Source organism: Cuculus canorus, chromosome 14 (assembly GCF_017976375.1).
Source record: "Cuculus canorus isolate bCucCan1 chromosome 14, bCucCan1.pri, whole genome shotgun sequence".
Classification (NCBI taxonomy): domain Eukaryota; kingdom Metazoa; phylum Chordata; class Aves; order Cuculiformes; family Cuculidae; genus Cuculus; species Cuculus canorus.
The window spans coordinates 3,439,254-3,465,857 of record NC_071414.1 but is presented as its reverse complement, the minus strand read 5'-3'; positions in this window follow the sequence as shown (position 1 = coordinate 3,465,857).

Below are 26,604 nucleotides of genomic sequence, written 5' to 3'. Positions count from 1 at the left end.
TGCAGAGCAAGATGTGGCTTCTCTGTAGCACGAAGGAGAACATGTGAAGTCAGCAACCACAAATGTCAGCAGATGGACATGGCTGCCCCCTCCCCTCCTATTCCAACTCTTTTACTTTGATTTGTGGCCTTGTCTTCCCAAGTTAGAACTGTAATTTCTCACCAATTTAGCCATCTACGCTGCATTCGCACTGCCCATCTGAGGGATCTCTGTCTCCACTGAAGAGGTGCAGCGCATTCACTGGTGGTGAAGCTATTCAAGCTCTGTGTGCAAACTAAGCTGGAGAAGAATTTATTTTACAAAAAAAAAAAAAAATATAATTGAGTGGAGGAAAAAACAGGTGGATCTGCACTCTCTGCCTTACTTTCCTTCTGTTTTCTTTGCTTCTTCTGTTCAATTCAGTCAAAGTCTCTTGGTTTGACTCTTTCTTCTCATGCCGAGTGTCCATCTAGAAGCATGACCCACATCTTCATCTTCATTTCCTGCTCCCACCATGAAAACTGAGCTGTGGCGCTACAAACTGGGTAGCAGAAAGGCCAGGGGATGCTCTGAGCACATTCTGGGGCTTTAACAAGGCTTTATCAAATCTGTTCTCTAGGATTTTTCCTCTTTTTACCCTTTCTTTTTATAGTACTTTCTGTAGCCGCTGGTGACACCAGCAGTCCTTGTTTTTTGAGTATACGAGTTATACTTTAAAGACTTGTTACTGTTAAATTGTTCCTAATATTAAATCATAGAATTACAGAACAGTTTGCGTTGGAAGGGACCTTAAAGCCCATCCAGTTCCACCCCCTGCCATGGGCAGGGACACCTCCCACTGGCTCAGGCTGCCCAAGGCCCATCCAACCTGGCCTGGAACACCTCCAGGGATGGGGCAGCCACCACTCCCTTGGGCCACCTGGGCCAGAGCCTCACTATTCTCATGGTGAAGAAAATTCCTCCTTATGTCCAGCCTATATAAAACCCCCCTTCATCTCTCCTTCTTTCCCCTATTTGTAGTATATTGTACTTTTTAAATGTCATTTTGTCTCCAAGAGAGGAACAATGATTACTCTTAACAGTGGGCCATGTTCCCACCAAAAAAAAGCCTACATAGTGCATAGGAGATGAGGCAAAGATATTCTGCACACCTGGAGTCATTTCAATGACACAAACGTGCTGTCGCCATCTGGATTTGTGAATCGCGTTAGTGATTGCAATACAGACCTGTAAAATTTATGGATGTAGACAATTAGCTATTTTTTTTTTATAGCTGCCTCATTGGAAAGTCTGGATGAATTTGCAGTCTCTACAGTTGCCAAAATATTTAACGGCAACAGTTTTGGAAAACAAAGTCCATGTTTCCCATTTAAAATGATGTTCATGTCTGTTGATTGTAGTAAAAATGGTGAGAAAAACTCCAAAGAAGATACGTTGGTATTACATCTCACTACAGATCAGATTTTTTCTTGTGAGGGTGGGGAGGCTCTGGCCCAGGTTGCCCAGAGCAGTGGTGGCTGCCCCATCCCTGGAGGTGTTCCAGGCCAGGTTGGATGGGGCTTGGAGCCCCCGATCCAGTGGGAGTTGTCCCTGCTTTTGCAGGGTGTTGGAACTGGATGGGCTTTAAGGTTCCTTCCAACCCAAACCATTCCATGATTTCATGATCCCTTTTGTGCCACCTCTCTTGTGGCCCCATTTCTCTGGCGGTAAGTACTCCTCTGGTGGATGTCGTCCTTCAGGCTTAGGAAAGGGAACAGTATTAGACATAAAATTGCAGCTTGCAGTGGAATTTGGCTTGATGAAGACCTCAAACTGAACTGGCAAGTAGGCTTTGATTGAACTCAGCAGCCCCTATGCTCGATTCCTTATTAACTCTTTCAATATGTTCTGTTACAGTCAATAACAATATGGGAGCTATCTCACAGCTGATTTAACACCTGTAAATTCTCATGGCTGGTAATGAAAGATTGTATAGGCTAGTGGATGAAACATTTGCTTCATATATCAAAGGTCATTAGTTCAGTGTTTGTTAATGCTGCAGTTTTTATTAAAGTTTTTTTAGCTTTTTCTTGCATCAGTGTACTTACAATCTGATTAATTCTTCTCCTTCCCAAAGCTAAGCACAGAAAGCGAGTATCATCTGACCCAGAACATTGGGGCTAAATTCTTTGTTGAAAACTTGAGCTAATCTGCTTGAAATCGTACTTTCAAAGCTTCTCTCACAGTTAGTCACATGCAAACTGGGTGGCAGAGTGAGAACAGGGGAAACAGGCGAGCATCACTCTCGCTAGAACGGCTCCCACAGGAGAAGGTGAGTAACAGTTGTGGCCAGGTTAGCTTTCATGCCAACTCCAGACCAGACAGCCTTGTGGTTTTCTGTATTTGAGTTAGTAGTCTCCACTTGGGCAATACAATTCCACATGTGCCCAAAGCTAAGTCTGTTCTTCAGTGCTCAGCTGGCTGAGGTCACAGCAGGCACTGTCCTAGCAGTAAGGAACAATGTTTTAGGTGACTTGTGTGCCTCCCAGCATTTAAATTAATTGCCTCTATGCCATGTTCAACCACGAGACACCTCTAGTACCACGTACATATTTTTTATTTCCTGGATTTCCTACTTTTGCTTGGTTTTTGTTACAGTAGTTTACAATTTTTGACTTATTGGAGGCAATCATTGGAAGACAGAAGATGGTGAAGAGGACACATAACCCACCACAGCTAAACCAAATCAGGAAATGATGTCCTCACTCTATGCCCTCTCAATGTCCTTGGCTGTACTGCCTGGCTACCACTTGGTGGTGCTGGATGGAGGCATCAATCCCCCTGATTTGGGGAGCGTGTCCACTGGTGACTTCCGTTGGTCATGGTTATACATTTAACAGCACTGTCTTCCCCTGTACTGCTGGTGAAAGTGCTATTTTCCTCCGCTGCAAGCATGCTGTGTCATCACTGCTGCACTGCCTGTGCTAAAAAGAGCTGACACAGTGAGTTCCAAGCCCCGCAGCTGGTTTTTCCTGGATGTTTTGTATCTAAACTGACCCTTTCTCAACCCTGTCATGGGTTGGATCCACCACAGTAGCCAACTTTTCAAAACACAACCAGCACAAAGCAACATTATAATGAAACCAAGTGGCTTCTGAAGATGAAATCACATCAACTCTGCATCCAAATGTGAAGCTGCAGCTTCTGGATAATGCTGAGCATGCGCTTCTTCACCTTGAAAGGTCTTGGCATGTATGCTGTTTATCAAAATAACGAGTCATTGAAATACAGCTGAAAGCACTGCCAGAAATGTTGAATGAACCACTGTTGTTTTCAGTCTACCATGATCTCTGCTGAGCAGAGCTCGGATGCACGCAGCTCACTGCAAGAGGGGGATCTTCTCCTTCATTCATCTTGACGGTGATTCTAGACGTTATTTTTAGTAGTGAGTGCCACTCATCAAGGTTCTCCTTCCAGAACACCCCATTTAATGATTCTGGTTATCAAAGAGAAAAGAAATTCTGGATGTATTCCTGAGACTCACTATTACTTTAATCTGAAATAAGCTGTGCTTTTTATTAAAATCTTTCTGCTGAAGCATTTTATAGGGTATTGGGTTCTTTGTAAGACACACATGCTGTTTTATATTCATATCTGGGCCTGCCTCAGAGCTGGCTTTGTGATGCAACTCATTAATTCAAGATTAAAATGTCTTTCTCATTCTATAACATTTAGATGCCAGATATTTTCTACAAAGCTTATTAAAACACAATTTTGTACTTCATCATTCACTGTGCTACCAAGCAGTCACGTCAATGCATTCCTGTTGCTTGCATATTCCATGGGAGAAGGTCTTATTCAGTTTGCAGAGCAAGAAAAACATGCCCTACGGCACGAATCTTTTTTTTAGACGAAGGAAAAAATAATTGTTAGCAGGTCAGAGGTGCTTAACCTCTGGTTTAACAGCTGAGTGATATAAATATGATTTGCTGGATTAACAGCTGAGTGATATAAATACGATTTGCAGTAGCACAGTTGTACAGGTAATGTCAAACGATTAATCTATTTGAAATAATAATCGTTATTCCAGAAACATGATTGCTAAAACCACTTTCATATTAAATAACAATAAAACCTGTTTGTGTGATGGGCTCTGCCTTCTCGTGGTGTGGGCTATGGCACCCATCATCTTGGGAAGGACAGCCTCGAGGTCTTCCGTGCTAATCCTGAGGTCAGGTGTGTTAGTAGCTGCACGGGTGGCTTTAGCACCTTTGCTCGCTGCAGCAGCAGCAGTGGTGCAGGGACTCAGCTCCTGAGCACACTCTCAGTGAGTGCTTGCTTTGGAAACACTGCTGTCTCATCCTCCTCCCTTTCCTTTGGGGTGGGTCACATTCGAATCTCTGACACTGTGATCCAAAGTCCCTGCAGTGGCAAAAGAGAAGTTTGAGAGCCCAGGCGTCCCTCGCCCTGCCAGATGGGCTCAATGTGGGACCATGACGGGGTGAGAGAGAGAGAGAGAGGTGGGGGTATGTATATTTGCATGCACGCATGGGGTGTGGATGTGCACACATCTGGTCCTGGGGGACCAGAAACCCCTCTGCACTGGCGAACACTGGCCCAGAGCAGGTAGCTGGAGCATAAACGGACATTCCTGATCTAGTGAGATGTCTCTGCCCATGGCAAAGGGGTTGGGCAGGGACACCTCCCGTTGGATCAGGTTGCTCCAAGCCTCACCCAACCTGGCCTTGAACACCTCCAGGGATGGGGCAGCCACAACTTCCCAGGGAAGAAAAGGATGAATTCAAATCTTGACCAGATGAGAGCACGTTCCACTTTCTTAAGTTACAACCTACCTTTTCCCAGCCTTTCCTACTGCTGCCAAATTTTAAAATGATGCTGGGGCCAGCCCTGGTTAGCAAAAAGTTGTGAGCTACCGGATACAAATTACCTTTATAAAAAAAAAAAAAATTAATTGAAATAATGAGCCTTCAGTGCAGAGAGGCAGTTGGACTCCGAGTGCAGCATTGCCACGCTGGGCTCAATCCAGCACAGCAGCTTCCCCGCTCTCACCCTCGCCCAGTGACTTGGCCCCAAGGCCGCAGGGTCAGGCTCTTATAACCGCAGCTACAATGAATGGTGGTTTGAGGTTCTCTTTTATTGAGTTAATCTTGTTTTTGTTGCAATTTCCCCATATGGGTTATAAAAAGGGCTGAAACAATACAGGCCAGCAGTGCCGACGGAGCGTCGGCAGAGCCAGCGCTGTGCCAGGGCTGGCCTGAGCATCCCGCCTGGATTCAGACGGTGCCTCCTCCTGCTAGGCTTTGATGTGAGCTTTTCAAAGCATTTAAACTGAGATAGAAAACTTGTATTTGACAATGTTTCTGTATGTTTGATTGAACTTCTCAGATCTCTCCATTTCTCTTCAGACGTACAGAGCCCACGAGGTAAAAGCCAAGCTTTTTCCACAGCTTATGTTCTTGTAAAAACAGCTCCAAGTACACACATTCTGCTCCTCGCTCCAGTTGGGGCTCTGCATGCCAAGTCAAGTATTTATTTTCATTACTTTTGAGACCACCAAAATTAATGTATCTTTCAGACAGGAAGAATTTTATTTATTATGGTGGATTTGAATCCAAGAGATGAAAGAGGAGCAGCGTGCATCTCGAAAGCAACCCGGACTGGGAGCAGGAGGAGACAGCCCAACCTGAGCTCCCCTCCCTCCCCGGCACCAGCCGCTGCCTGCCCTGATGTGTTTCCATATGGACAGACCACAGCACCGTGAATGCCCCCACAAACCACCACGGTAAATCCTGCTACCGTTATGACAGAGAGGGCAAGCTTCGATGTTTTAATGAATTTTCCTCAGTCCCCTGGTTGATGGTACAGCTGGGTGGGGTGGGAGGCTGCGAAAGGAATCTACTCATCCCCAGGGAACAGCTCCGAGAGGGAGAACAGATTAATTTTTTCCCTTTTTTTCACATGCTTATCCCCAAACGCTACGATGTGAGCATTTCCCCTGAAGTGTCAGGTGAAATGGCAGCCAAGCCGTGTTTCTTCTGTGCTGGCTACAGCCCTGCCACCTCTCATAAGCTTCACTCAAACTGCTTCAATTGGGATTGGCAGCATCAGTCTGTGATGCTGAAGGAGGATGCTGAAGTATGATGGTTCATATTCCGATCCTGCTAACGTGATAGACCGTAGCACATGTTTAAAGTTATTTCCAACCCAACCTGCTCCACCTGCCCCGGTTGTCCTGGAGTGCACATGTGCCCCCGGGCTGGCTGCAACTGGGAGGACATAAACTCCAGGTATTTCCTTTGTGTTATGCTTTGCTTACAAGAGGAATACATCACTGTTTACTCCTATTAGATTGCCGTGTTTTAGAAAGATACAAATAAATTATAAAAACCACAGACAAAATTCGGGCTTGCTCAGCATTTCAGCCAAGAGCTCGGAGGCAAATTGGGCCTCAGTTATTCTGAGAGAAACCTCCAGTGAAACCTTGCTCCCCGGCTCTCGCAAACAAGCCCGATCCACTGAGGATGCTGGTCCCCGCAGCTGGCTTTTCACTCACACCTTCCTTTTATTTCAGCGCTTCCGTGCGCTCCAACAACCAGATTGCAGTGCCAGAGGACATTACCAAGAGCTCTTACCCAACCCTTTGTTGATATCAAATAGCTCTATAATTGTGTTGTTTAATTTTTCTAACCAGCCAATAAAAAGCAATTCAAAGTAAATGAACAGTTGAGCTGTTTGTATAATGTACGTTCTGGTTAGCTTTCGTTTCTCCCGATGATGGCTGTCACTAAAGCTGACTCGGGAAGTGAAATGACACACCTGCCCTCCAACCAGCTGCATTGTCAGTCATTAAAGGTTTCCTCGTGAAGCAATGGGGGGAAGCACTGCACAGCTGCCGCATCCATTGCATTGGCTTTTCACTGCACTTGCAACACAGAATCCAGCTGGGTTATGTCGTGGAGATGAGAGGAAAGAGTGTTGAACCCAAAAGGAAGACTAAACCCATGAGAAACTATTCTTGGAAGTTCAACATCTCATACAACTACTTGTTGCTTCTTCCACGAAGCTCACTGAAGCTTCAGACGGGTCCTAAAAGCCTTAACAAGTCCCCAGTCCCCCATGTGCTTGCCTGAAATAATGCCAGTCTGGAAGCCCTTGAGATACTGGATCATTAGACATCATTAGATCATTTCCAGACTGTATTTGATATTATTTCTCATTGCAAAACCCTAAGTGGAACTGTAATTTTCAGTTGCTTTCACCAGCTCTGACAACACCTCAAAAGCCTAGGTCCCAGTTCTTTAAGAGCGCAAAGAAAAAAAGTGATGTATTGGACACCCAATAAAAGCAAATTTGTGCTATCCACAGTTAGTTTGAATTCTACTTAATTGTTTATTACACCGAGGTCTCTGAAGTATAAAGAATATGGAATAAAATATTTCTACCACCTCAGCCTTTGTGAAAACATTCACAACCTGTTAAACACTGGGGTCAGTGACTTTGAAATGATCTCACAATTTGATTTCATTATATTTTAATTGTAAACGATCTATTCCAGGGCTCACGGAGGGCGAGAAGCTGGAACTAGGGGAACATTAAACCCCTGCTCTTTCTTTTTTTTTTTAATTCTTCAGCCAGATGTACTGCAGGCAGGTGCAACGCAAACTCCCAAACACCCCACGAACGTAACGAAAGCCTGACCTAGAGGGACCGAGCTGAACGGGCTTTTCAGCCTGCATGCTTATTCAATTCGCTCTGCGGAAAGGCTGCCAACCAGGGGACGCGGTGCCAGAAGCGTGGTGGTTTTTTTAATGCAAAGTTGCAAAACCACAAAACTCATTTTTACTAGTGACCTTTTTACCACTAATTGTCGGGGTACTTTAAAAAAAATAAGTAGTTACTTTGGTCAGGGCTGAAACGACATCCCAGAAATGCTCCTCCGGCAGCTGCTCCCTAACCCCACGCTGCTTTCTCAGTGTTTGCATCCAAACTAGACCGAGTCCCTGCTTGGATGAGTCAGACAGCTTTCTGGGTTGTTGTTTTATTTTTTTTCTTGTGAAGCAGCTTTTGATTGTGAAATAAATCACCGAAGAATAACTGGAGTGTTGGAAAGAGGGAGGAGGTGGGGGTACAGGCAAGGAGAGGCTCCAGGGTCCTGTCTGCACCAAATGCTGCATGAAGGTGGTTGGTTTTCTCCCCTTGCTTTTGCTTGTTTTTTTCTCTCTAAGAACACACAGGTCTATTTTACTTCATTTCTACAGCTTTTTTAGACACGGACTAGGCAGTAGTTACAGCTGGACTCACTGTCCCTATGAGAGTTCGACTAAGTTTTGATCTCCTTTGCCCAGGTTTTAATACCAATTCATTCCCAAATTTCATTAGGATTGGCGATATGTAAGAGGTGTATTTGTGAGCAGAGCTTGACCTACTTTTTCCACCTCCTCTGCCCAGTGCCTTATGAAGGGATTTAGTCGATGCTCGGCTGGGGGCAGTGGGACTCTCAGACAGGCGACCTTTCAAGCCCATCCAGTTCTGCGCACACCATACACCTCCATGGAGAATCCTAATTTCAAGTGAAGAAAGGAGACCAGTCTACTTTAATGAGTCCCAGTAAGTTAAAACAACTCAATGTTCTTGCACTACTTATAACTTTTGCCATGTCATGGTTTCAGAAAAGAAGGATCTGGGGAGACCTTAGGGCAGCTTCTGGTACTGAGAGGGGCTCCAGGAAGGCTGGGGAGGGGCTCTTCATCAGGGAGTGCAGGGACAGGGTGAGGGGGAAGGGTCTTCATCTGAAAGAGAGGAGGTTGAGATGAGATCCTAGGGAGAAATATTTTGATGTGAGCATGGGGAGGCCCTGGCCCAGGTTGCCCAGAGCAGTGGTGGCTGCCCCATCCCTGGAGGGGTTCAAGGCCAGGTTGGATGGGGCTTGGAGCAACCTGATCCAGTGGGAGGTGTCCCTGCCCATGGCAGGGGGGTGGATCGTTAAGGTCCCTTCCAACCCAAACCATTCTACGATTCTATGAAAATGGTGCAAGAGCTTAAATCATCTCTACGTACTGAAATAATTCTATACTCTGGAAATGCCTTAAAATATAAACAGTATGTACATAAAAATGCCTAGCAGAAGACTGAGCAGCAACGTCCCATTCTAGCAGGTACCTCACAGGGAGAGCATGCTGCTTCTTATGCAAAAAAAACCCAAATTAAACAAATCCCCACGCTGGGTCTGGCTTCCTGCCATGCTTGAGTGTCCCAAGTTGCTGCTGGAATTGGCAAAGCTGCACCATAGGCGCAAGCTTGGGTCTGCTGAAATTTGTGGTGAATCTCCCACCACTGTCAATGGGCGCAGACTGTCACGATGGGTTTCTGTTGTTGCTTTTACAGATAGCGAATTGAGAAATTTCCAGCCTAAATGAGAAAGAACCGCAAGTGGCAAGAAAGCATCTGATGACTAGCGGCTTGGAGATCACATCACGTGTGAATCCATCCCCCACGAGGAAGAGACTATCCCTTCTACTGAGGGATTTTGTTGTTGCTGGGTTTGTTTATTTTCAGCTTTTGTCTCCAGAAAAGTTTTAATGTGTTCCAAAAGTCCTAAGGTGATTTCCTCTCCCACTCCAAAGCCATGTCTTCACTAACCCCAGCAGCTTGTTTGTAAACACGGGGTGAAAGCATTTTGTTCTGTTTTTCCTTTCTGTCAGCACATCTTAATTTTCTCTCTTTTTTTTTTTTTTTTTCCCCTCTTTTCCCAGTATTTATAATTATATCCGGAAAACATTTTTGGCCTCTAACTTGTCCAGGCTGGTTTATAGCAGCGTTTAACATTCAAACCCATCCCTGCCGATTGGCCGGTGGCTGGGTCACACGGCAGCTCCCTGACTGGCTGAGACCAACACGTTGGGATGTGGTTTAGCAAAGCATGAAATCACACACTAAATCGTAACCGAAAGCAGCTGCTGACTTAGTGCCGGGCTCAATGGCAAGGTGCTGCGAGGGCGGGAGCAGCCCTAAATGAATGCCTACATCTCGGCTGATTCCATCTTCATCCCCATCACACTGGGCTATGCCACTTGTTTTTTGAAAGCTCACTGCTTTTGGAAACATGATTTATCAGTAGTTTATGAAGGTATTTACAGCTCAATTTACTGAGCATCCTGCCGGAACAATGAAGGAATGCTGCGGTGTGCATTAAGTGTTGAGCACGGTCAACAGGAGAGAAGCCTTCTCTGAGGGTTTTAAAGCATTTTGAGCCCCTCTCCTTCCTCCATGCCACAGAAACCTAGAAATGCAATCAAAGAAAAGCCCAAAATGGGTAACCTATAATTTTCAGGGTTTTTTTCCTTAATTATCCCACAGGATCTATAATTGAGCTCTGCCAGAAGCTTGGGTAGATAAGCAATTTCTCAGGGGAGAAAAGCATCGTGCCACCACTGCCATGTTCAGAGGGAGATGCCAACAGGGCAGGCTCCTCATCCCACACCAGCATCTGGTTTTGCTTGGGCTGGATTTTTAATTTCACTTTTATTACCTTTGAGTCTGATTTTTTTCAAGGAAGCCCTCCAAAATCTTTGAAATTTTGCTCTCATTTGGATGCAGGGGAATTTCTACCCTCAATTTAAGTGAGTATAGAGAAAAGAGAGCCCAAGGCAGTTTGGAAACATGTAGCAGAGAAGGTCTTCTGTGATCTCTGTCGCAGAATCAGACTGCTAAACATTTCCTGGACAATTCTGTCCATCTGAGGCTTAATTTGTTAACGTTCAGTGTATGGAGCTCCTTTACTGAAAGGATCTAGAGAAGTGCCGATGGCCTCCGCCTTTACTACATAACAGCTACATCAGAAGCAAAGAAAGGTGGAGATTGCTTTCCAGGAAACAGCTTTAAAAGTGAGTTCTTCTAAGCTGCAGCAGTACCACGGTCTCACTCGTGGTTTGGGGCCCCTCTAGGAGCGGATTCCTCCAAAGACACAGCAGTGGCTCTGTACCCCAGGGAAAGGGACTATCATCACCCCACCAAGACCCAACATCTGGCGTTGCCTCTCCAAATCGTGACCAAGTTTTCTCAGTCCTAGTGAACAGAGGTCCTCCAGATGGTGTTATGGGCACCTCAAATCCTGTGCTGAGGACAGATAGCCGCGCTGGGTGAACTCACAATGGAGGGTCCTTGGGGCAGGAGCGAAGCCCAGCACTGTCTGCAGAGTGGTGCAGCTGGACTGGACTGCTCCACGCTCCACACCAGGCACAGCTCGAAGTTCAGCAAGAGGAGACACTGGGTGCTGGCACAGCAGCTGAGGAACAGCAACAGCCGCCAAATGTATGAGCACATGGCAGCTGCAGCCACCCGGGCTCTGCTGGCTTTCCTCACTCTAGGAGGGGATGTGGTGGGATTCAGCTTCTCCACTTGCTGCGCGTTGCTCAGATCAGCCCAGGCAACCTGAGAACTCCAGTTTGCTCTAAAATCCATCTCGCTGCTCAATTCAGCAAGCGTATGTCTCTCTCTGCCCAGCTCTGCCTGGATTTTAGCACAACATACCAGTGACACCGTGGAAGCCTGGCACTCGCTCTGCGTAAGCAGCCCGTCACAGTCCATCCAGCAACTCTCCGTGCATCTGGATCCTGCCATGCCCTCAGAAAAAAAAGCGCTTGCTAGTGCTCTCCCGCGTGAGCCCATCAGCATTACAGAACCAACAGAGACACCGGCCCTCCTCCTCAGCTGGGCTAAGACCGTGCCTCGCTGACATTAATGGGGTTGCATCAGATTTTGCCAGCTGCGGATACCGCCCACAGCTGTGACCTCTCCTCCCTACACCATCTGAATTTTCTGGGCTTTGAGAAAGCATGTACTCGTATAAACAAAACCAGATACAGGAGGAGAGGAACCTGTTTAAGATTTGAGATGACAATTCTGCCCTCAGTTACACTTTCTTGAACAAGAGCGGATTTGGGTTGTAACAAGATACAGACCTAATTCTGATTATTTTTACACCAGCAAAGTCAATGACTCTGGGAGAACGAGAAGAGCTTTACACTGGCACTGGTGCAACACCAACCACTGGTGCTGTTTAGTGCCCTGGACTTTTTCTCCGCAATATGGTTTCAAGCGCTTGCGAGAGCTGAAAACAAAGAAATGAAATACCAGCCTCGTGCAGACTTTCAAAATGAAAAATAAAATGTCCAGGAAATCCCTGCAAGGTTTTGGACTGAACAGGAAGATACATTACAGAATTTTTTCAACTTCTTGGTTTTTTTCAACTTCCAAGCAGCAAAACGCCAAAACGCTAACAGGCAGGGCAAATTGAGCAAAAATAAAATATTCTGTGGCCTGGGTTAGAAATTAAGGCAGTGTTTATTTTTTTATGCTTTACACTTTGGCCAGCATTTATCCCAAATGAAGGCAGCAAATGTTATTAGATTTCATGGAATGTAAATAAACAGTTATTGGTAAATACATTTTGGTGGTCTGCTTGTTACACTGCATGTCAGGAAAACTATAGGGAACTGGCAGGAGTTCAGACGTCTTCAAGGAACACAGAAAACAGACATATTTTACTAATTATAGCTAACAAAAACACTCTGAGATTACAGTTAAATTACATTAAAACATAACTTGTTGGCAAAGGCTTTGAGCATAATGCTTTGCCTATATCTTTCCGTATAATATTTCATCGGAATAGAGCAGTAACATCGGGAAACCCTGGCACAGAGCAAGCCGCTGCGGCCCATCGGGGCTGGTCCAGCCCATCACTTTGTTTCCTGCAAGAGTTTCTGTAGGTCCAGTGTAGTGTCGAAGAGAGTAAATACCCGGGTTTCCCGGCAGCAGGTACTGCAGAAGGGTGACCTGACATCCTCGATGGGAAGGGAAAGAAAGAGCCACCTGCTAAATACAAGGGACTGTGCAGTCCCAGAGAGGCCTGGGAGGGCAGAAGCGGTGTGTGTTGGTGGAGGATTGCACCGTTGTAGCTCCCAACAGGAGCTTTTGTATCCACAACACCTTACCTGGATGGGCTGAGCCACCTCTGGCCAAGTCCTCACTGAGCTGCAAGCCAGGTGCTGTGCTGCAACACAGCACTGCTCTGCTGCAACTTTTGCTTCTGTCTTCTGGGTCTTCTCTGCAACACATCTATGGGATGAGCAGAGAAAGAAGGGCGGGCTCTGGTCTGGAGTCTTCTGTGGGGCACAGAGCCATGTTTTGGCTGTGTCAGTACATGGGGACCTCCAGCAGTTGATTGCATAGCTACGATGAGAAACATGCCTTGACCCAAGCCAGGAGTTCCCATATGCATTTTGACTAACCTGTTTATCTTCTTACAGAAACGGAATCGAGCAGAGCAACCCCATGTGCAAGATGCCCAGGCGGTGTTTGTGGCACAGCTGCTAAGGTCTCTGGCAGCCTTGCTCACCTCCTGCATGAGTCTCCAGCCACGCATTCTCTTGCCTATCCCCAAATCCCCTCCCGCTACCAGACTTGGCTCATGGCTCTACTGCTCCACCACCAATGCAAACCATACCTGTAAGAGCGCAGCATCTTAGCCATTGGAGCAAAACGAGGCACTTCTGCAGAAATTGTTCTGTTTTGACCACTTCCAGAGTTTTCACAACAAACGAGCCATAGCGAATGCCGTATCCCCGGCCTTACCACCCACCTGCAACAAAGGACCCACTGCATGGGGGGTGCACGGAAACCAACTGCAGTGATGCTTGCATCACACTAAATTAGATTATAACGTATTCAATTTCTTTTTCTTAAGTACAGCTCACATGAGATAACTGGATAAAGAAAGATACTCAGAAGTGTTGCATGTGGGCAGCATTAGGGTCACAGAAAAAACAGGTGTAATGTGTTATTCTGGTTGTACATCAAGAGATAACAATATTGTTACTGCAGAGAAAGTCTCTGAACTGGAACAATTTCCTTCCTTCTGCTGGTGGGATATTAACATTGAGCGGTCCCTGGCAGGGTGACGCAGCGGGGCCGGTAACTGCTGTGCTATGATGATTATCCACTTTTGACCAAAGTAAATCAAGGTGGTCATTTAATCTGTCTGCAATTTAGATCACGAGAAAGGCATGCATCATTTTTCCTGCCAAGTGAATGGAATGGGAATATACAGGTTTATCTCCCCAGAATACTAATAGCGCTCCTGCCACTATGCCCCACTTCAGAACTACACGGTTCCCGTGGCTTGGGTTGTTCTTGCATCCAATTCCGCATGTAAAGAAATCCTCTAATGAAATCATGGTTCATGACTACCCCATGGTAATCTCTTCACTTGGACTCTCTTTGTGTCACATTTATGGCCCATTCTTTGCTGGGAAGATTTTTACAGGGGATCTGAAGTTTAAAAGAAGACAGATGACAAGCTGTGATCGCGAGGAGGAGAGGCTCACCATATGGAAATAGAAAGCCCTGGCTCCCTCCTCTATCCCTCCTCCCCCCTCCCCTGCCGAGTTTCTCTACTTCACATGATGCTATTGGGATTTGAAGATCAGAATACAAATTAAATTATTAAACGAGGAACAAAAAAAACCCAAGCCTTTCCTCTCCATCCTCCCATGTGATCGGTAATTATAAATCAAAGTGGGGAAAACAACCCCGCTGGAAGCTGGCATTTGGGATACAGCCCAGTTGCCTGCAGAAGGATATAATGCTCAGGCGACACGTATGTGCCTTTGCGTGCCATGGGGGCTCCATGCATGGGTTGGTTCTACAGCTAAGAAACTATTTTAACAGCACAGACTTATTCACAGGGTATAGTTATTATATTATTCATTATTTACTTACTAGGAAAAGCAGAAGCACCACCCCTCAATCCAGTGTATTCCTCCAACATCGGACTCCATGCAGTGTCCCCTGGAACAGGACAGCTGAACCTCCATCAGATACTTCTTAGCTATCAATCACTACAACCTTAAGGCACGATAGCAATGACTTAAAGCCTAGGCAGCCAAAGAGAAACAAATTAATCCATTTCAGTAGGACAGAACTTGAGATGCAGCAGTTTTTGAGTTTATTTTAGTGTGGCAAATTTTTAACAGGTCAGTGGTCTGGCTCATCTCTAGTCTATCCATTGAAGGTGACCACATAGAATCATAGAATCACTAGGCTGGAAAACATCTCTTAGATCGTCGAGTCCAACCATTCCTATCTGCCACTAAACCATGTCCCATGAGATAAGAGCAGGTGGAACCCCTTCAATCCTGTGGCAGGAAATGTGCTGTGAGCCCAGGGGGGACTCAGTGCTCACGGTCAGGCTGTCAGCCTTGCACCCCATGGGAGCTGCAGGGGATTTCGCTCTTTCAAAAACCCTCAGGCACACACTGCAAACCCCAAGGTTTGAAAAATTTGACCTCATTTTCAACATTGGCTTTGCAAGGCTTGGATGAGCTGCTGGCCTGCCTCAGTAGCCAGACCTACAAACCAAGCACTTAGTCCCCTTAGTGCCGATTTGGGCTATGGACATCCCATTTAAGGCACCCATGTTTGAACACCAGCTCCTCATAGCCAAAATAAATAGCTGAATAAATGCTACACAGAGTTTAATCTAAACATGCAATGGAGTCTTACTCAGATATACACTGTATTCCATCGACAGGTCCTGGAGATGGCAAACTGAAGCCTGCTTTTATAGTGTGCCAGCTCAGGGACCTGTTCCCAATTTGCAAATTTGGCCTGTTGCATTCTAAAAGATGTTTAATATACTTGATGCCTGTTTGTGTTAATGTTTACCATTGAAGCTTTTCATTATTTGATGTTATATTTGGCCATAGCATTAAAATTCCATTGGACCAACTGAAATCTAGTGTCAAATCAAAGCCAAAGAAGCGTCTTTGTGATAGACCTTCAGCTCCCATCCACCCACGTTAAAAGAAAAAACCTATTGTAGGTGTTTTCTTTGTAGCTTTTCTTCCTTTTGCCAAAGAAATAGCAAACACTTTATTTATTAGCTGTTGTTTTCACAATCACAGCTCTGGAAGAGCTGAGCCCAAAGCCAAAGACTATCAGGGAAACATAAGCCACTCTGCCAGGTGAGCACAGGTCTGTCCGTGCCATGGCAAAATGTGAATGACGATGGGTGCCACCTCCCTCCAATAATACATTTTGGGATAAAGAGGGTTACCTACAGCCCTTCATACTGACAAACCGATGCGCCTCAGGGACAGCTGATGGACTACTGCGATTGTTCTGCTGCTGGCAAATCGCTTATTGTTCTAATACTTGGATCATGATCAACCTTTGAAGCCCAAACAAAAACCACTTTCCCACTGTGCTAGACCCCAGCATCGCAGGGAAAACAGTCCTGTCCTGAGAAGCCTAAAGCCTTGGTTCACCAAACTACTTGAGCTCATGCTTAAAATGAGATAACTGCCCGAGGAGGTGCTTAAAATGAAGTGCTTGCATCAACTCTGCACCTAACGAGAGAGCTGGCCTGACCTGGGGGTCTGGCTCTCAGTCCCGTCCTCCCCTCTCCCGGCGTGCCTGCCCCAGCTCGCAGGCTGAGGGTTGGATTTTTTCATGGAAAGCCAGCGATACAGGATCAGGAGTCAACCCCCAAGTGCTGTGGGGAGTCACAAGCCTTGGGGGGATGCTGAAGACTCTTGGCACTCGCAGACTTAGAGCCTGCAAATCATGCACACGCTCACAAAAACCCTGGCATAGCTCAGCAAGTCCAGAGCAAAAATAAATGAAGGAGGCTTGCCTAAGACCAGATGTGTCTGAATTCAAAGGGACCTGGAAAATATGATGGCCTGGATGAAAAACTGGGAAACAGCATTTAAACATAAAGCCATGAAGGCAGGTTTGAAAAACAGTCAACAGATATTCTCTCAGCTAGTTAAAAAGGGGAGCTCTGTGAACAACCCAGTTTTCAGTCCACCAAAGAACTGCCAAAACAGACAGCAATGTTTCAGACTGTGTCCCCTCCCCAGAATGTTTTTCTCCAACTTTCTCATCAAAATTAAGATCCAAGTATTTTGTATTTTGGTTAGCTTTACTTTTTCTTTCGGGATGGTGCTTTTTGATTTTAAAGATTATAAATTAAATTATATAAATGTCATCTCAGTACATAAGAGTATTTATTTTGACAGTATTAAATTGGCATATTTTGATTAATGAAAAATTCCCATCTAGCTCCAAACTGGATATCTTTCTGAAACGAGAAACAAAAATCTCTGCCTGCAAAACTTTGTTCAGCCTTAGTTAAATTCTGAGACACTAAGAAAAAAGATCTGTAGCATTATACTGAAGTAATTGTTATATACCTATAAGTTGTGGCTTATAGAAGAGGTGTTCCAGGCCAGGTTGGATGAGGCTTTGAGCAACATGATCCAGTGGGAGGTGTCCCTGCCCATGGCAGGGGGTTGGAAGAAAGACATTCCTAAGAAGTCCCAGTGGTCACTGGCCACTAAGATGACACTTGTTAGGGTCAGATGGAGATTTCAGCATTTAGCCCATTAGCATGGCTTACTGGACCGTATGTATTTCTGTTAATCCTAAATGGTGTCATCTCAGTATATCATTCCAGAAGGAACTGTTTTGTTGTTATTGGCTGAGATGTTATACATTGCTGGTACAGAAGTGAAGTAAACCGATTTTCCCCTAGCATTAGTATTGACTGTAGTGATTGGATCAGGATGATGTACCAAATCCTCCCACATCAACCTCCAATTTTTTAATGTTTCTGCTAAAATATATTGCTCATAGGGATGTATATGTTAAAATTTGCCTTGAACTTGTTGCTGCTGGATATGTACTGCCAAAAATATTTGTTAGTATTCTAAAGTTCGGTAAATTGTTCCCTTTAGAAAATATTATCTTTGACACTGTACTTAATGAAGGGTGCAAAGCTGCTAACGCTGGTGCTGGTGCTCAGCCACAAGCTCCTCTTCTCACCATCACTGTTGTCTCCTCCCCTCAGTAGGTAACTCACTTATGCCACCTCATGCCTAGAGCTGAACCCCTGCTTCTTGAATCACCCACCGGCTTTGAAGGCTGTCCCCTGGTTTACCTGATGACCACTTGCAATTGGGTCAGTTTGAAACCGCAGAGGCTGAACACCATTTTCCTCTCATGCTTTTGTATTTATGTGGCGTCGGTTTCATGAAAGGTCCACTTGCCTACTACAGCGCAGCCTGAAACAACAAACTTTCTACTTCAGCAAATCATTACATCATCGAGGCTGGAAAAGACCTCTAAGATCATCCGGTCCAACCACCAGCCCAATTCCGCCGTGCCTACTAAACCGCGTCCCAAAGGCTTAGAAAAAATATAGTGATGAGAAGGCTACTTGCGGCAATGAGATATCTTTACAGGCTGCTAACGTAAATCCATTTTGTAAAACCACAGGCTGCACTGGTTGGGGGACAGCAGACTGCTTTAGCAACCAGCCTTGGCCACCAACTATCCCTTCACCTTCTGTACTCTTGAGCTGAAAAGCCCATCTCTCACCCAGATCTGATCCCTAAGCGGCTGTTCCTTGCTTGCTGCAGGCAAGAAGAGGAATGTACACATTTCTTCACAGGTAGCAGGCACTACTTTCCCCTTCTAGAAAAAGAAACACTGACTGTCCTTAGAAGGGGCTTGAAGCAGCTTCCAGCTTAAGTCAACAGAAAGACTTACAGACTTGGAGCTGGTCATTATACAGCGACAGCATGAGATCTAGGCCAGGCTCTTACATATAAATTGGATTGCTCCGTTGGCTCCACTGACTTCAACAGAACAAACTTATTTTTTATTAGCAGAGGATCTAGTCTACATAACATCAGCGCTTGCTGCAGCTATCCTGAGTCACATTAGCTACGAACCTGGCCAACAGACACAGCGGTTGCATCTGCCATTTCCAAATAAAATGTGCTTGTAGTATCAATGAAATGGCATCAGAGAAAGCTTATAGCGAACGTAGCATGTTAAACATTAAACACAATGCTCACAGTCCTAGAAAGGTCTGATAAGCCATGATTAAACTTAATTATGGATTATTTTATATTACCTACCTCTAAGCACTGTGGAAAATTGCTTCCTTTTAACTGCCTTGGCTGGCTTTCTCTGACCACACACATACTGGGGGATATTTCCCCATGATTGATGTATCTGTTTACCAAGCTCCTTGCTCAGATGCAGGCCGATTCTCCCTTTAATCAGAGGTGTGAATACCTTAATAGTTGTCAGACCCACATTAACCTCTTGATTAAAAGACATCCCCATACTTGCCATTAAAGAAATACATGGAACAAAGCAAATTCATATTCTCACTATAAAACTCACAATCGGCCTCATTTATATATATATATATTAGTGTACTTGGCCCATTTAATCCAGTTGTATCATACAACAGAAACGGGGGTTTTTGTTTGGTTTTTTTCCTCTTACCAATGAGTAGATGGAAGGGTTTTGTTGGGTTGGTTTTTTTTTTGCATTGCCTGAGGGCAAAAAGCTCCATGAACATCAGTTTTCACTTGACGTCCTTTGACTGCTTACCTACACTGACTATTCCACTCTTTTGCTACAGAAATATTACCAATAAAATAAACATGTCAAGATTCAGAAGCACAAACAAGTTTATCTGTGACATTAATTTTGCCTGGCAAATAATTCTCCTTGTTACTGCAAGAGCTTCAATTTCTTGTGGATCTATCTTGCAAATCCATCTTTAATTTGATGCCTCAGTGTTATTTTTCTTTCTCAATCTCATTAGAGTAAAAATAGTAAGGATATCCATATGATTAAAGACTTCATGTGCAAGAAAGCAATCTGGTCATAGTGCTCCTTAGCTTTATGTACTTCTTTCTATTTGACAACATTAATTTGCCATCTGTCAGCTCAGCTACACAGTTTACTTGCTTCTTGCTTGGCGTTCACCTCCTCCTTTTTCATTGTCAGCTGTTTTTAATAGTTGGGCCTCCTTGAGTGGGCCATTTATGCAGATTTGAAACAGGAGAAATCCTACAAACTGACCAGATGGGAACGCACTTTGTACTCCCCAGGCTGACATAGCCATGCACAGACCTCCTCCCCCTCCCATGCACCTCCAGCACTTAAAAAGAAATCAGATTTTTCCATACTTCTGTAGCACCTTTCATCCAGGGGGCTCCAGAACATCCTATAGCAGACGCAAACAGCTGAATTTTCCTCTCTTGGGCAGGTCTGCTGAGGTCAGCTGGATTGCACAAGATTTCCTGGGAGCTACAGTCAGCCCTAAGCATGCAATGAAATAAATGGAAGAAATCATTAAGGCACACAAGAAAGGTGGCCGGTACAGAAGAAGCATGGCCAGGCAACTCTTAGCTAGTCCTCTACCACTGAGGGTATCCTATGGGACCATGTGCTTTACCGCCTGGTCCCATATGCAACACAGGTGCAGCGCACAGCTGAGATTTCTCTCACATGGACATCTGCAATAACAGTTATGGATGTACTCCACAACCAATTTTTCAGTCTTTTGTGATAACTGCCTGAATTCCTCAGAATAGTCCTTAGCTCCTGAAAAAAAGAAAAAGAACTGGGAAATGGTGAGAAGTATTGGGGGATGATGTTTTACTATCAAAGCATGCAGTGTTTCGGAGAGGAATGGGAACATCTAATACCCAATTTCCAACTCCTACCTGGTGGGGTGGCAGAATAAAGTCTTCTGGAAAACAATCTTTTGAAAAATTCTCCCCAAAAACCTGAAATATTCAGAATCTTCTGTCAGTGCTACTGCTTCATCATTCTTATTGTCCAATTAGGATGTGTTGTCTCTGAAAACACTTCCTTTGTATAATATTGACTGATCTTGCAAGTAATTCAGCACGTCTGTAAAAGTACTTTTATTACAATTAATTATCTTCCATGTTCTAAAATCTACTGTAGAGAGTGGAGTCCAGCGGGCAGTGGCTCAGCATTTGCATGGACAATTGTATTTCTCAGTTGATGAGGATGAGAAGGAATAAACTGAACAGAAATACCCCATTTTGGGGAGACAGAAGGCTTTTAGAGCTGCATCTCTAGAGCCTCTGAGACAGGTGATGAGTGCAGGAGGTGAGCCTGACTATAAAACTGACAGAACTCCGTCAATACAGGCAATTTTTCCACATCCCAAGCACTTAGCTCTCCAAAACTCACCTCTTATGTTATGAATGACACTTATAAAAGGAGATACACTAGTTTATATAATCCAAAATCCTACTAATTTATCTGAACGTACAGCAAAACCAACTCTATCCATTTTTTTTCCATGTCATTTTTCTGCCAGTTGAAGAATTTCAGGATACTCCAGGGCACAACAAATGAGATGATGAACTTTTCTCTTGAGCGGAAAGCCAACATCGAGACTGAATACTACTTAATTCATAGGGGAGAACAGAGCTGTGCAGAGCCATTGCTCTGGCCAGAGGCTTCACCTGTGACCATGAGCACCCAGGCTGCTAAGCACTGCCCTTTCCCAACCAATCTGGTCCATGCTCTTCCTTCTCCACCTAAACCGTGTAAGGGGAAGTACACTTAAAAGCATTTTCACCTTCAGGAGTAACCTGAATTACCTGCAGATAAGTGAATTAAGTGGTTTGTACCAACATGAAAACTTATGAATCCCAGAGCTGCCATCTGCTTTGTACACATCCTGTTTTAGGACAAAGTAACATCCTCAGGGCTCGTGACCAGTTGCCACTGGTGCTGGTTTCCCCAACTCTAGTTGTCTTCTCAAAAACTCACTTCCAAGCGATCAGAGAAAAAATGTAAAAGCTTGAAACCTTTTAAACTGAAAAGAAAGGTGCAGATGTAGATCTAGACTCTCTCAAGTCTAGAGAGTTTAAACATAAAGGGCCCTAATCCTTCCTCGCAGCCATGCAGGGAGGGTGCAAGGTAACACATGGGCGTTATGTTGGGTGATCTTCATCCACTTTAGCCTCTTTGCTAGATCAGCTCAGCAATCCAGCACAAAGCTCAGGCAACATCAACAGAGGGTGTCTGAACTCAGACTGCACCTGGAGCTCAGATGAATGTGGTCTTTCTGGTTCTGATCCACATCCTGGACAGAAAAAGAGACACCGTTGGAGTAGGTCCTTGTCAAGGAATCCATAAGAGTTCTGCTGGTGATGGGGAGAGAAGGGTGATCCTACCCAGAATCATAGAATCATAGAATCATAGAATCATAGAATCATAGAATCATAGAATCATAGAATCATAGAATCATAGAATCATAGAATAGTTTGGGTTGGAAGGGACCTTAAAGATCATCCAGTTCCACTCCCTGCCATGGGCAGGGACACCTCCCACTGGCTCAGGCTGCCCAAGGCCCATCCAACCTGGCCTGGAACACCTCCAGGGATGGAACAGCCACAACTTCCCTTGGCCTCAGGTTGATTGGTCAGTGGGCCGCTTGAAGGCAAGACGTCAGGGATGGAAATGGGCAACACTTTACATTAGGATTAATATTTCCAAAAACGCAGAAATGGCCTCCCGGCTCTGATAGCCCAACCTCACATAAACTGCCATGAGAAGATCACCCCAGCAAAGGGAAGTCCAACTGTGAGACAGAGCCAAAGTAATACCTCCCGCACTGCTCCCCTGACGGGAGCCCTGCCAGATGTGTGTCTGCCTCTGGGCTAGAGCAGTCCTGTAATTTATAACAGTCTCCAGTTCTGCTGGAGGCCGATGCACAGCTTGTTCCAGACGGAGTTCAAAGGCTGCCCCGAGCAGCTCTGCACGTGGGCCGGCTGCCGGCTGGCACCCAGGTCAGCAGCTGGCATCATCCACTTGCCATACTCGTCCTCCAACCCCACCCTGGGCTATCCGGTACAAATGGGGCTGGTGACCAGCTGGCTGCTCTAACAGGCTACTAAAAGGGCTCTCACGCCTCCTCCAGGTACCCTGACAGGTACTGCTCTGCGTCACCTCTCTGTGACATACAGATACACCCAGGTCCATGCAGCTGCGGCAAAAATGTAATCCCGCTAAGATATCCCAACCTGGTTTTAGGCTGACAAAGCTCAATCTACCATTGTGTGGCCAAGATACTCAACTTAAACTTGGTACCAAAAGCAGTATTTGGGAATTTCAAAACATAATCACTGCTCCGAACAGTTCTCACTATCAGCACATGTTGGATTCAGATATCCACATATTTAAGAGCATCTTTTGGGGCTGTAAGCTCTGCACCAGTGGCCAAACCCTGCCTTGTGCAGGCAACATGCTGGTATAGATGGCAGAAACTATAATGGCAAAATGAATCCATCAACACTTTGGCCAAAATAGAAATAGTAGAGAAAAAGAACATCAAGATATTGGCCAAATTTGGCAGAAATGCTCAGTTTAAGAAAGCTGAGCCATTTACAATTAGGCCTGGCAGCTTTGGGGACATATTGTCTTTATAGAGGCTGGATTCATTTTAGAAGCTCATTCATTTGCACAGGGGTTTGGTGAACCAACCAGTCCTCCTCCTCCTCCTCCTCCTGTCTGGGAAGACTCATTAGCTACAGGGAAAATCAGTGCAAATGAGAGGCGTGTGTGGGGTACCCGTAATTACACAGGCACCTTAGAAATAAATCACGAACCTACTGTTGATATGAGTGGAAACCTGGAACTGATTCTCATTTTAGCCTTGGAGAAGGTCTTCAGCAACACTTATAAACTACCAAAAAAAAAAAAAAAAAGGAAATTGACTTTAAAAACAACACTTTAATAATACTGAGGTGTTGACAAAACCCTCAGAGACCAAAGGAGCTCCGCTTTGGATGGACTCACTGCCTGGGAAGTGGCTCCTGGCATCTGCTTGGGGTTTTGCCTGGGCCAATGTTTTGTTAGCTCAGTGACTACTGCTATCATCATGCGTCTGGAGAGGATGATGCCGTGGAAAACAGGCTCCAGGGATAGCACCCAACTGGGAAGCTGCAGAGCCACGGTGCTTCACAGCATCACGAGACGTGAAATTGGAGGTCAGAGCTGCTGTATTTCTTAATAGGAAATCCCAGAGGGAAGCAGGATGTGCTCTCCCGAAGCATGTGCGCAGTCAGCCACACATGCTTAGGATGGAAATGTGAGCGCAAACTGCAAATCTGCTGTCTAGCACATAGTCTTTGGGTCTGTAATATTGAGATGCACTAGCCTCACGGTGCATGCACTGCACTGTTCAATGCATGCAAGAAGTGACTATTTACCCTGGAAATGTATAACTGGGTTCTTGGAAACACTGCGTATCCCAAAATACACTCAAAGTCCCCCTCTGGTTTTTAGCTGGCCACCTGACATCCAGATGTTCTACAGATGCAATTCAGTGTCAGTGCTAATAGGGATATAGTGATGCTGGTGGAAAGGGTGGACCTGTGAAATTCCTCCTGGTCACATCAAAAAAATCCAAATTTAGGAGGTTGAGGATGCTCTTTTGAAAGCCTGGTTATGTTAATTCAATGCCCAAAGACCATCTGAGCTAGCTCCAATTGCAGAAGCCATGCTTTCTTCAAAACCTCAGTTATTTCTAGGGCTCTGCTCTCTTCCCTTAAATTGGGATTGTAGTTTTGAATGCTTTTTAGGTAATGATTGTCTGATACACTGGAGACATACGTGTCTCAGCCAGCTGGTCTGTAATACTTACAGAAGCCAGGCTGACAGTGATCTAACAAAAATCGTGTTGATTCTGTGTTAGGCTGCAGTGCAGAGTGCTCACGTTGGTACTCTGCTCTCTGCAGCAATGTTAGATCAAAAACCACGAGGGAGAGGCACTGGAGTTCCGCGTTGAAAACTTGTGTAATGCAATAAAAAAAGCCACAGAAAAACTCAACAGAACACAGTGGCCCAGACTCACAGCTGATGCACCCTCTTGACTGGTTCGATAAAAATGATGCTGTTTCGACCCAGCTGAGATTCTCTCTCTGGTCCGTGGCTCAGGCAGAGGTTATAGAGGAATACAATTACCCCAGTCATTTTACAAAGAAGAGCTGCTGAGCTGAGCACTCAGAGCAGAGAGGACAAGCAGCCATGGCTCCTGGTAGCCACCTCACCATTTGTCATGTCAGACATGCTTAGGTGGCTCAAAGGAATTCATTTTCCATTTAATTTGGGAAACTTTCCCAGAAAGCCTCGAATACAAATAGGAGCTGCTTAGAAAATACTGCGTTGCACTTGGCTACCTTTTGGCACAACACTGAGTTAGATGAGCAGCTCCCGGGCAGGCCAGCCTGCTTCACTGCTGTGGTGGACACTTCTGAATTCACCAGTAGCCAGACAGGATTTCAGCTTGCCAGAAGCCAAATGGGCTAGAGGTCGTTTGCAGGTATCTGCTAATTAGTGTTATGCCCAGAGAAGTCATGGGAGCCCCATCCCTGGAGGTGTTCAAGGCCAGGTTGGATGGGGCTTTGAGCACCCTGATCCAGTGGGAGGTGTCCCTGCCCATGGCACGGGGTCGAACTGCTTAGAAGGTCCCTTCCAACCCAAACTATTCTACAATTTTAACAATTCTATGACTCTACAATTCTATGATTCCCAATCTCAACTCATTTTCCTGGCGCTAGACTCTTTGAAAGTGGGATATCAGGTGTTTACAAACAATATTGGTATTATTCAATGAAGGAATCACTACAAAGACAGCTCCTACAATTTGTTGCCTCACCTAAGTAGCCTAATGTCGGATTGCACTGTTACACAATCAAATCCCAGGGCAGTACATCTGGCAAGGGTGGGAGCGATTTTCTCACTGGCAGAAAGGTGACTTCAGGTCTTGCAGTGTGATAGATCAAACCATAATGTAGCAGCTGAGGTAATGCTTAAATCCATTCTCTAGAGTCACTGGTTATACAGTGGATTATGACCAAGCCATAAGGCCATAATGCACTTTATTTATTGCAGATAAAACAGGCTGTGCAATGGATATATGCAAATAATAATGAAGACTTTTGTGCAGGTGATGAATACATAGGTGCTGTTTCAATCTTTTCTGTTTGTAGATATGCAGGTGCAGCAAGTAAATGCAGTAATCCCTTCAACATCTTAAACAGACTACATAGTGCGTAAAACCTCATTGTCAATATTCCACACTTACACAACCTATATAATACCACAGGCATCTCTGTCCACCTCTCTCCAGCTATGACCCACCACCAGGTACAGCGCAGGACACATGCCAGTCCCTGACTTCCATCCCTCCTCACCGCTGTAACACCCACAGCACCACGACTCACTTTATTTTAACCAGAGGGATAGAGGTGCTTCATTTACACATATTTTGGTCATGCCCTGCTATTTCAACCCTCTAAAAGGGAACTAAAACCTCGTAAATAACAAAGTTATACAGAACTCCTCATCCCTAACGCATGCTGCCTTCCTGCAGAGCAGGGTCCCGGCTGGGACTGCAGGAGAATCATAGAATCATAGAACCACCAGGTTGGAAAGGACCCACTGGATCATCGAGTCCAACCATTCCTAACACTCCCTTAAACCATGTCCCTCAGCACTTCATCCACCCGTTCCTTAAACACCTCCAGGGAGGGTGACTCCACCCCCTCCCTGGGCAGCCTCTGCCAGGGCCCAATTACTCTTTCCTTGAAGAATTTTTTTCCTGATGTCCAGCCTGAACCTCCCCTGATGCAACTTGAGACCATTCCCCCTTGTCCTGTCCTCTGTCACTTGGGAGAAGAGCCCAGCTCCCTCCTCTCCACAACCTCC